Below are 7520 nucleotides of genomic sequence, written 5' to 3'. Positions count from 1 at the left end.
GGGGCAGGGTGTGTTATCAGTGACTGTGATCAATGGTCTAGCTGGCCCACGTCTTCTGGGGACTTTTCCTGTCTCTGTCTCCCATCTCACAGTGGACACTGAGATGGCAGATGTGTGCAACCTCACCCACATGAGTGTTGAGGATTCAAACTCAGATCTTTACACTGGTAAGCAAAAGCTTTACCCAACGAGCCATCTCTTTATCCAAGAAACTCTTTTGTTACATATAAACTATTGTGGAGCTTCCTAGGCAAAATCATGTACCGTCACCTCAAGCATTCTGTGTTATTGAACTTAGTTCCATTCTGGATCTTTACAGCCCACTGAAGACTTTTCACACCCTCAATTTATCTGAGCCACAAAAGTCCCTTGAGTAGTTTTCCATTGCTAGAATTTCCAGAGGCCCCTGACTCCAAAGACAGAGAAATGAAGAAGAGACACTGACCTTGTCCCTGTCCAGGGATGACAGTTTAACATGAGGTCCAGGATTGGGAAATGCTTTAGGTCAGTGGTTCTCAACCTTCCTAATGCTTTGACCCTTTAATATAGTTCCTCATGTGTAGGAAGGGGGATGCTTATTCATCCCAGCCACTTAGCCCTGAAATAACCACACAGAAACTGTATTAATTAAATCACTGCTTGGCCCATTAGCTCTAACTTCTTATTGGCTAACTCTTACATCTTAATCTAAACCATTTCTATTCATCTGTGCCTCACCATGAGGTCGTGGACAACCAGCAAAGTTTCAGCACATCTACCTCTGGCTGTGGATCCATGGCGGCTCTCTCTGCCTCTTTTTCCCAGCATTCCATTTAGTTTTCTCTGCCTACCTCTGTTCCCCTATAGCTCTGCTATAGGCCCAAAACAGTTCCTTTATTAACCAATGAAAGCAACACATAGATAGAAGGACCTCCTACACCACTTCGTCCACTGAGCTGTCTTCATACAAGCCTCCTACACCACTCATGTTGTGGTGACCTCCAGCCATAAAGCTATTTTCATTGCTGCTTCATAACTACAATTTTGTTACTGTTATAAATTGTGATATAAATATCTGTGTTTTCCAATGGTATTAGGCAACCACTATGAAAGGGATTGCAGCCCACAGGTGGAAAACCACTGCCGTAGGTCCTTTTGGAAATGGCCAACTTGGTGGTTCTATATGAGATCTTCCTTTCTATTTACAACTCAGCCCCAGGAACTGGTTGTAGTTGTCTGCCAGGGACAGTTCCTCCTCCTTTGCCCTCCTTCTTGTGCCTCTCCTAGGGTCGATGCTCATTTCCCTGTTCTTATACTTGTTGAAAACCCTGCAGAGAAGAGAATGAAATAAATGAGTTGCCTAAGATACCAACTGAAAGATTTTTTAGAGGAAGATGCCCTTTCTGCTTCATCCTACTCCTGAGCCTGCTGCAGGTTCCCGCCCTGATGCCCAGGCTTTGGGCTCCATGATGTAGGTGGGGAAGCAAAGCAGGAAAGCACCCCACAGAACCTTAATTACCTCATCTTCTGAAAGTTCAGAGTCTGGATTGGACCATGGCCTTTAGAAGAACATTCTTCTCACCAAGCCCATTCTTCTGTAGGAAACCAACCCATTTCTGAACTGTTTTTGCAAGCCTAACATCTTACTTTCTCCAAACACAAGTTTCCTAACCTGACTTCTAGTAATAAAACGGTGCAGGCAGAGGCTAGGGGGCGGATTCCAGGCCTGGGTGCCTGACTGTTCCCGTTTGACTGAGATCTTAGGATTCAATTTTCTTATCTTTGAAGTCCAGAATTGAAGCATGGTGACTCTTCCTTCCTTGTTGTCTGCATCTGTTGTGGTTTCTGAGTTTGTTCCTCTGGCCCGAATGGGCTAGCATCGTTAGACAACACATAGTATGTACTGTCATTGCGGGCCTGAGAAAAAGTCCAGTGTTATGTATGAAATGTGCTCATATTTCAATAGATAACACAGGTGCTAGCTTCTTTGATGGGCTACTCCACTGAGGAGCTTATACTGAATATGTTACAGGGAAGTGGGGCCTGCTTGGAGGAAGGAGGCCACTGAGGCTGTGCCTCAGTGAAGAAGCTATGCCTTTTTGAAGACTCTTCTGGCTGACACCATTTCCTGTTTGCTGCTACTAAGTGAGTGTCTGTCCACCATGCCCTTCTTCCGTGATCTTCTGCCTGGATGCAGGCTCAGAAACCAGGGGCCAAAACAAACCTTTCCACTTTGTAAATTGCTCCTCTCGGGTATTTGTCACGGCCGTGAAAAGAGTGGCAAGAATTCCTAGGTACTCCAGGTCTTCATCTGCCCTTTTCTCTGACATGCCAGCCATGAGCAAGGGAGTGTGCAGAGCATGCCGGCCGCGTTCCGAAGGGCATCCCCCCCCCACCCCGCAGGAGGCAGCAAGTTGTATTCTAAAGTTAGTGATGCACTAACAAACGGCTAAGAGCTGCCTTGCAATACTTGAGGCGCTGCCACCAATGAGTCTGAGAGCTGGAGGAAGGGAACAGGATGCTCCCGGGAAGAGCAGCCCCGCCACTGTGAAATCAATCACGCAGTCGTGTTTATATTGCAAAATGTAGGAAATAGATTATTTTAATTGCTAATTGTTCTCGAAACCCCTACCAAGATATTTTTAAAAACGTGGCCTAAATGTTCTCCTTGACAGGCACAGTGAAGGAATTACAGTCCATTCAGCCGCTGACACGCTGCTGATTGAAGTACAAAGGGGAGTAATCAGGGTTGTTGGTTTTTTTCTTGTGGCTTTTAACATTTACAAAGAAAATGATTTCAAGGGGTATACCGTAGAAAGACACACGTCCGTAAACAGTTACCAATCAGCCAAATACTCCCATTACTGAAAATACCCCCTCTCCTCTCCTCTCTTACCAACCCCTACACCCCACAATCAGCATCGAAATGCAACATGAATTATTCTTTTGTTCATGACTCGGAGGAAAGAGGATGAAGGTTTAGACTGAAGGGCATCAAGCGCTCCGAGATATCAGGACCACAACTGGGATAACTTCACAGACACAAACCCTATCACAACACAGGCCTGGGAGGAGGTGGGATGCTCCAGATTAAGATGAGAGGAGCAAGGACCAGGAGGAAGGGAGGCTGCTGGAACCAAACTTCTTGGCCAGGCCACACCCCTGCTGCTCCTTAGAGCAGGGCCTGGTGAACTCAGAGTGAGCATCAGTGTGGCCAGAAGTCTCTACAGAGTGAAGAGATGGCAATAGACAGGGAGATGAGCCTACAGACCCTCATTCTTGTAGGTTTTCTTACTTTTGAACTCTTAAAACATGGTCTCTGGAAGGTTACTAGAGGCAGAGGAGCTGACTGGCAGAGAAATAGAGAGGGTAAAAGAGGGGATAAATATGACCAAAGTATATTATATGCAAGTATGAAAATGTCAAAATAAAACCTGTTTTTACTTCCGGCCTGCCTGTGGTCTACTGAAAGAACACCCTGGGGGCCACTGTTCAGCCTGCAGACTGAGGCCCACCTCCCTGACCAAAGGAGTGTGGCCGCGCTTTGAGCTCAGTCTTCAAGCCAAAGTGAGTTAAGTGGCGAGAAAGGCAGCTGTGTGTTCTGGGCTCTGCTCTTCCATTTCCTTAAAGTATAAAGATTTTTTTAAAAACAGATTTACTTCAGCTCTGCCATCCTCCCTGAGATGAACTGCTTCCGGTTCACTTTCTTGGCCGAGGCACAGCTTTAGAAATTCCCGGTTAACCCTTCCTATCACAAGGGTCCTGAACTCCACTGCCCAGGGAATCTGTGTGAAGTCTTCCCAGGAAGGAAGTGCTCCTGCCCTTGGTAGAGTTAACTAACGTGACACAGCCCAGAGGAAAGCCAGGGCTGAAGGATTATCTAGGCCAGGCAGTCTGTGAGTATGTCTGTGGTCCCAGAATCCTTCAGCGGTTCCTTTAGGAGAGGTATTGAACCTGACCCTTTTACGTTTATACTACACCACCAGGAGGCTGAGGCGGGAGGATCAAACATTCAAGGGCAGCCTGAGCTACATAGTGAGGTTCTGTCTCCAAGAAAAATGAGAGGAAAGACACTTTGTTTTCTTCCTTTTTCACTCCCCACCCCAGCAACATCAAACACACACACACACACACACACACCCCTTGAGTTTCTCAGTGAATGCTAGTCTCCTCAGCTCTTATTTTTTGTGTTACTGGGGGGTTGGCCCCAGGACTTCACAATGCTACGCTTAGCATATTCTCTAAGCCATACGCCAACACTTTCTGCAAAAATTTTAATATTTAAAATCATAAATCATATATTCCAACCATTTTTGCTGAGCTCTATGAAATATATGTGGATTTAAATGCCCTATTACATCATGTTTCAAGTATAAAGTGCTTCACATAGAATCATGTGCTGAAGCGTAGGTCCCTAGCTGGTGAGATTTATTTTGGAGGTGGTAGGAACTTTAGTACCTGGGGTGTAGTTGGAGGAAGTAGGACACCGAGAATGTGTCCCTGAGTCTGTATTTGCTGGGTTGTCATCCTATATTGCTTTCTCTACTTCCTGTACCAGGAGACCATTAGACCCTATCACACATTTCTGCAGTCACCATAGATTGAAACCTCTGAAGCCATGAGCCAAAATAGTTCCTTCCTGCTCTTAATTCACTTACATCAGGTGTATTGTCATAAGACAAAGCCAAATGAATCACTTCTATTCTTATACTATATTATTATATAATATTTTCTTTTTTGATTAAACCATTAGGGGTCTAACTTTTTTCTCTGAAATCATTCTTTCATGTTTTTATTATACTATGTTTCTCTAATTCATAGTTCCTGTCATAATTTGAGTATAAAGCTGTGATGTTTGTTCAGTTATGTCTTATATTTATTTAATTATTGTTTTTATTTTTGGTTTTTCAAGATAGGGTTTCTCTGTGTGGTCCTGACTGTCCTGGAACTCAATCTATAGACCAGTCTGGCCTCAAACTCAGAAGTATGTCTGCCTTTGCCTCTCAGAGCTAAGATTAAATTTAGGTCTTTTAAACAAGTTTTTTTGACCCCTGGTATTTTCGATATATGATGGACTTATTGACACAACCCACTGTGAGTGGAGGAACGCCACACTGGAAAAGGAAATACTATATTTCCACTCCTGACATTAGTGGCTGAAGCCTTTCTGACTGTGTGCTTGCAGAACAACACGAACCAAAAACAAATGCCAAGCACTGGGGCAGCAGGAGCAGGGGGGTGAGAGAGAGGGATTGCCCTCTCCTGAGGGGTGGTGACGGGAAGTGCCCGCCCGTTCTCACCTGCCCAGACCATAACCACAGAGAATGAAGTTCATGTGATGTACAGAGGGGCAATGGGGGGCGCACACGAGAACATCTGTAACCTGTTAGACATGGACTAGTAGAAAAGTAAGGCCAGGAGACGGTACACACTGCAAAGAGAAAAAGAATTCTGACAAGGAAAAAGGACAGAGTAAAGATCCTCAAAGTTAGCCTTCTTGTTGCCAGCTCTAAGTGACCGAGCTAAAAGTGAAAACCAGAGTTTTAACCAAGTCTGAAGATGTTTTAATTTGTTTTTCACCATTCAAGCCTACATAAGAATATTATCTGCTCACAGAAAGGAAACAACATTCTTCAGAGGAAATCTAAGAATTCAGTCTCCACAAATTGAGCTCCACAACACCCAGCAAACCAAAATTACCTGAGTGACTGGACAGGGGACGGAGTGGATAAAGACATTACAATAAGGGTAAAGACATTGCCAAATGTGATGTAATGGTTTGAATGCAAATGAACCCATAGGCTCATAGGGAGTGGGACTTTTTGAAAGGATTAGGACTCAAGACCTTGTTGTAGTAGGTGTGACCTTGTTAAAGGAAGTGTGTCTCTGAGGTGGGCTTTCTTTGGGGGTTTCAAATGCTCAGTCAGGCCCAGGATCTTCCTCTTCCTGCCTCCTATGGATCCAGATGTAAATTCTCAGCTACTTCTCTCTTCCTACAGATCCTGATATAGAACTCTCAGCACCATGTCTGCCTGTATGCCGCCATGTTCCCCGCTGTGAGGACAATGTACTAAACGCTTTCTAAAAATTGCCAAGGTTACGGTATCTCTTCCCAACAGTAGAACACTGACTAACATATGAAATTAGGGTGAACAAGATGGCCCAAGAGGCAGTCATTTGCTGCCAAGTCTAATGACCCAATTTTTATCCCCTGGAACCATGTGGTAGGAGAGAGCCAACTCCAGCAAACTGTCCTCTGACTTCCATGCGTGCACCAAAGGCATGAGCTTCCACACCCTTACCAAATACTAAATAACTGTAATAAAAAATGTATTGTTGCTAAAAATCCCTTTACAGAGGGAGACAAAAACATCTCCTCCTCCTCCTCCTCCTCCTCCTCCTCCTCCTCCTCCTCCTCCTCCTCCTTCTCCTCCTCCTTCTCCTCCTCCTCCTCCTCCTCAGGTCTCAATGACAAACTGAGGCATAGTTCCTCCAAAATTCACTCTGGGGAACCAGTGAGTTTATTGGGGTTCCTAACAGAGTACAAGTGAGGGGTTTCTTACAGGAGTGTGGGTATTTCTCCCCCAAAGTCTTCACTGGAAGCCTTTATCCAGCAATGTAGATGGAGCACCCCATCCCCTTTTGTGGACTCTAGCCCCTCCCTGGGCCACATGCAGTTAGGGCTTACAACAGGTGGGAGGAAGAAATTCTCAAGAGAATCTCCTGACCCTCCTCTGTGAGGGAAGGGGAGGGTCAAGAGGTCAGCTGAGATGATCTGTTCCAAGTGGGCACAACTGAATGCTCCAAGATGGTCATTGTTTGACTCTGAGGTTAGTCCGTCACTACGTGTATGTAAAATTCAGTTACTTGGCCTTGGTAATACAAAGTAGTGACTTCGGTGTTCTGGGTTTGTGTTGAGAATATTATGCTAAGGTATGTTACTTTCGTTTATGTTGCATTTGGTTAATTCTGTGAAGCTGTGTTACGTTGCCTGTCTAGAATTCCTGATGGTCTAATAAAGATCTGAATAGCCAATACCAAGGCAGGAGAAAGGATAGGCAGGGCTGGCAGGTAGAGAGAATATATAGAAGGAAAATCTGGGAGGTTCGAAATAGTAGCTAGAGAAGGAGGAGGACATCAGGGGTCAGTCATCCAGCTACACAGCCATCCAGGACACAAAAACAGATTTACAGAAGTAAGAAAGGGGAAAGACCAGAGGCAAAAGGTAGACAGGGTAATATAAGAATAGCTGGCAAGAAACAAGTCAAGCTAAGGCCAGATGTTTATAACTAAGACCTCTGTGTGATTCATTTGGGAGATGGGTGTTAGGCCCCCCAAAGGAACCAAAAAGAGTAAAAACCATCATATACTACAGGTTAGCATTCTTTCAGAATCTGCAATCTAAGTTAACCTTCTCCTAGAAGCCAAAAGAAGACATGATTCATGTAAGTTAGATAATAAATGAAATGTCAAATAATGTATAGCAAATGAGAAGAAGGAAATGGGGGAACTTAAGTTTTCAACAACCCAAAAAGAATTAT

Source organism: Microtus pennsylvanicus, chromosome 4, assembly GCF_037038515.1.
Source record: "Microtus pennsylvanicus isolate mMicPen1 chromosome 4, mMicPen1.hap1, whole genome shotgun sequence".
NCBI classification, from domain to species: domain Eukaryota; kingdom Metazoa; phylum Chordata; class Mammalia; order Rodentia; family Cricetidae; genus Microtus; species Microtus pennsylvanicus.
Note: the sequence above shows the minus strand (reverse complement) of the source record.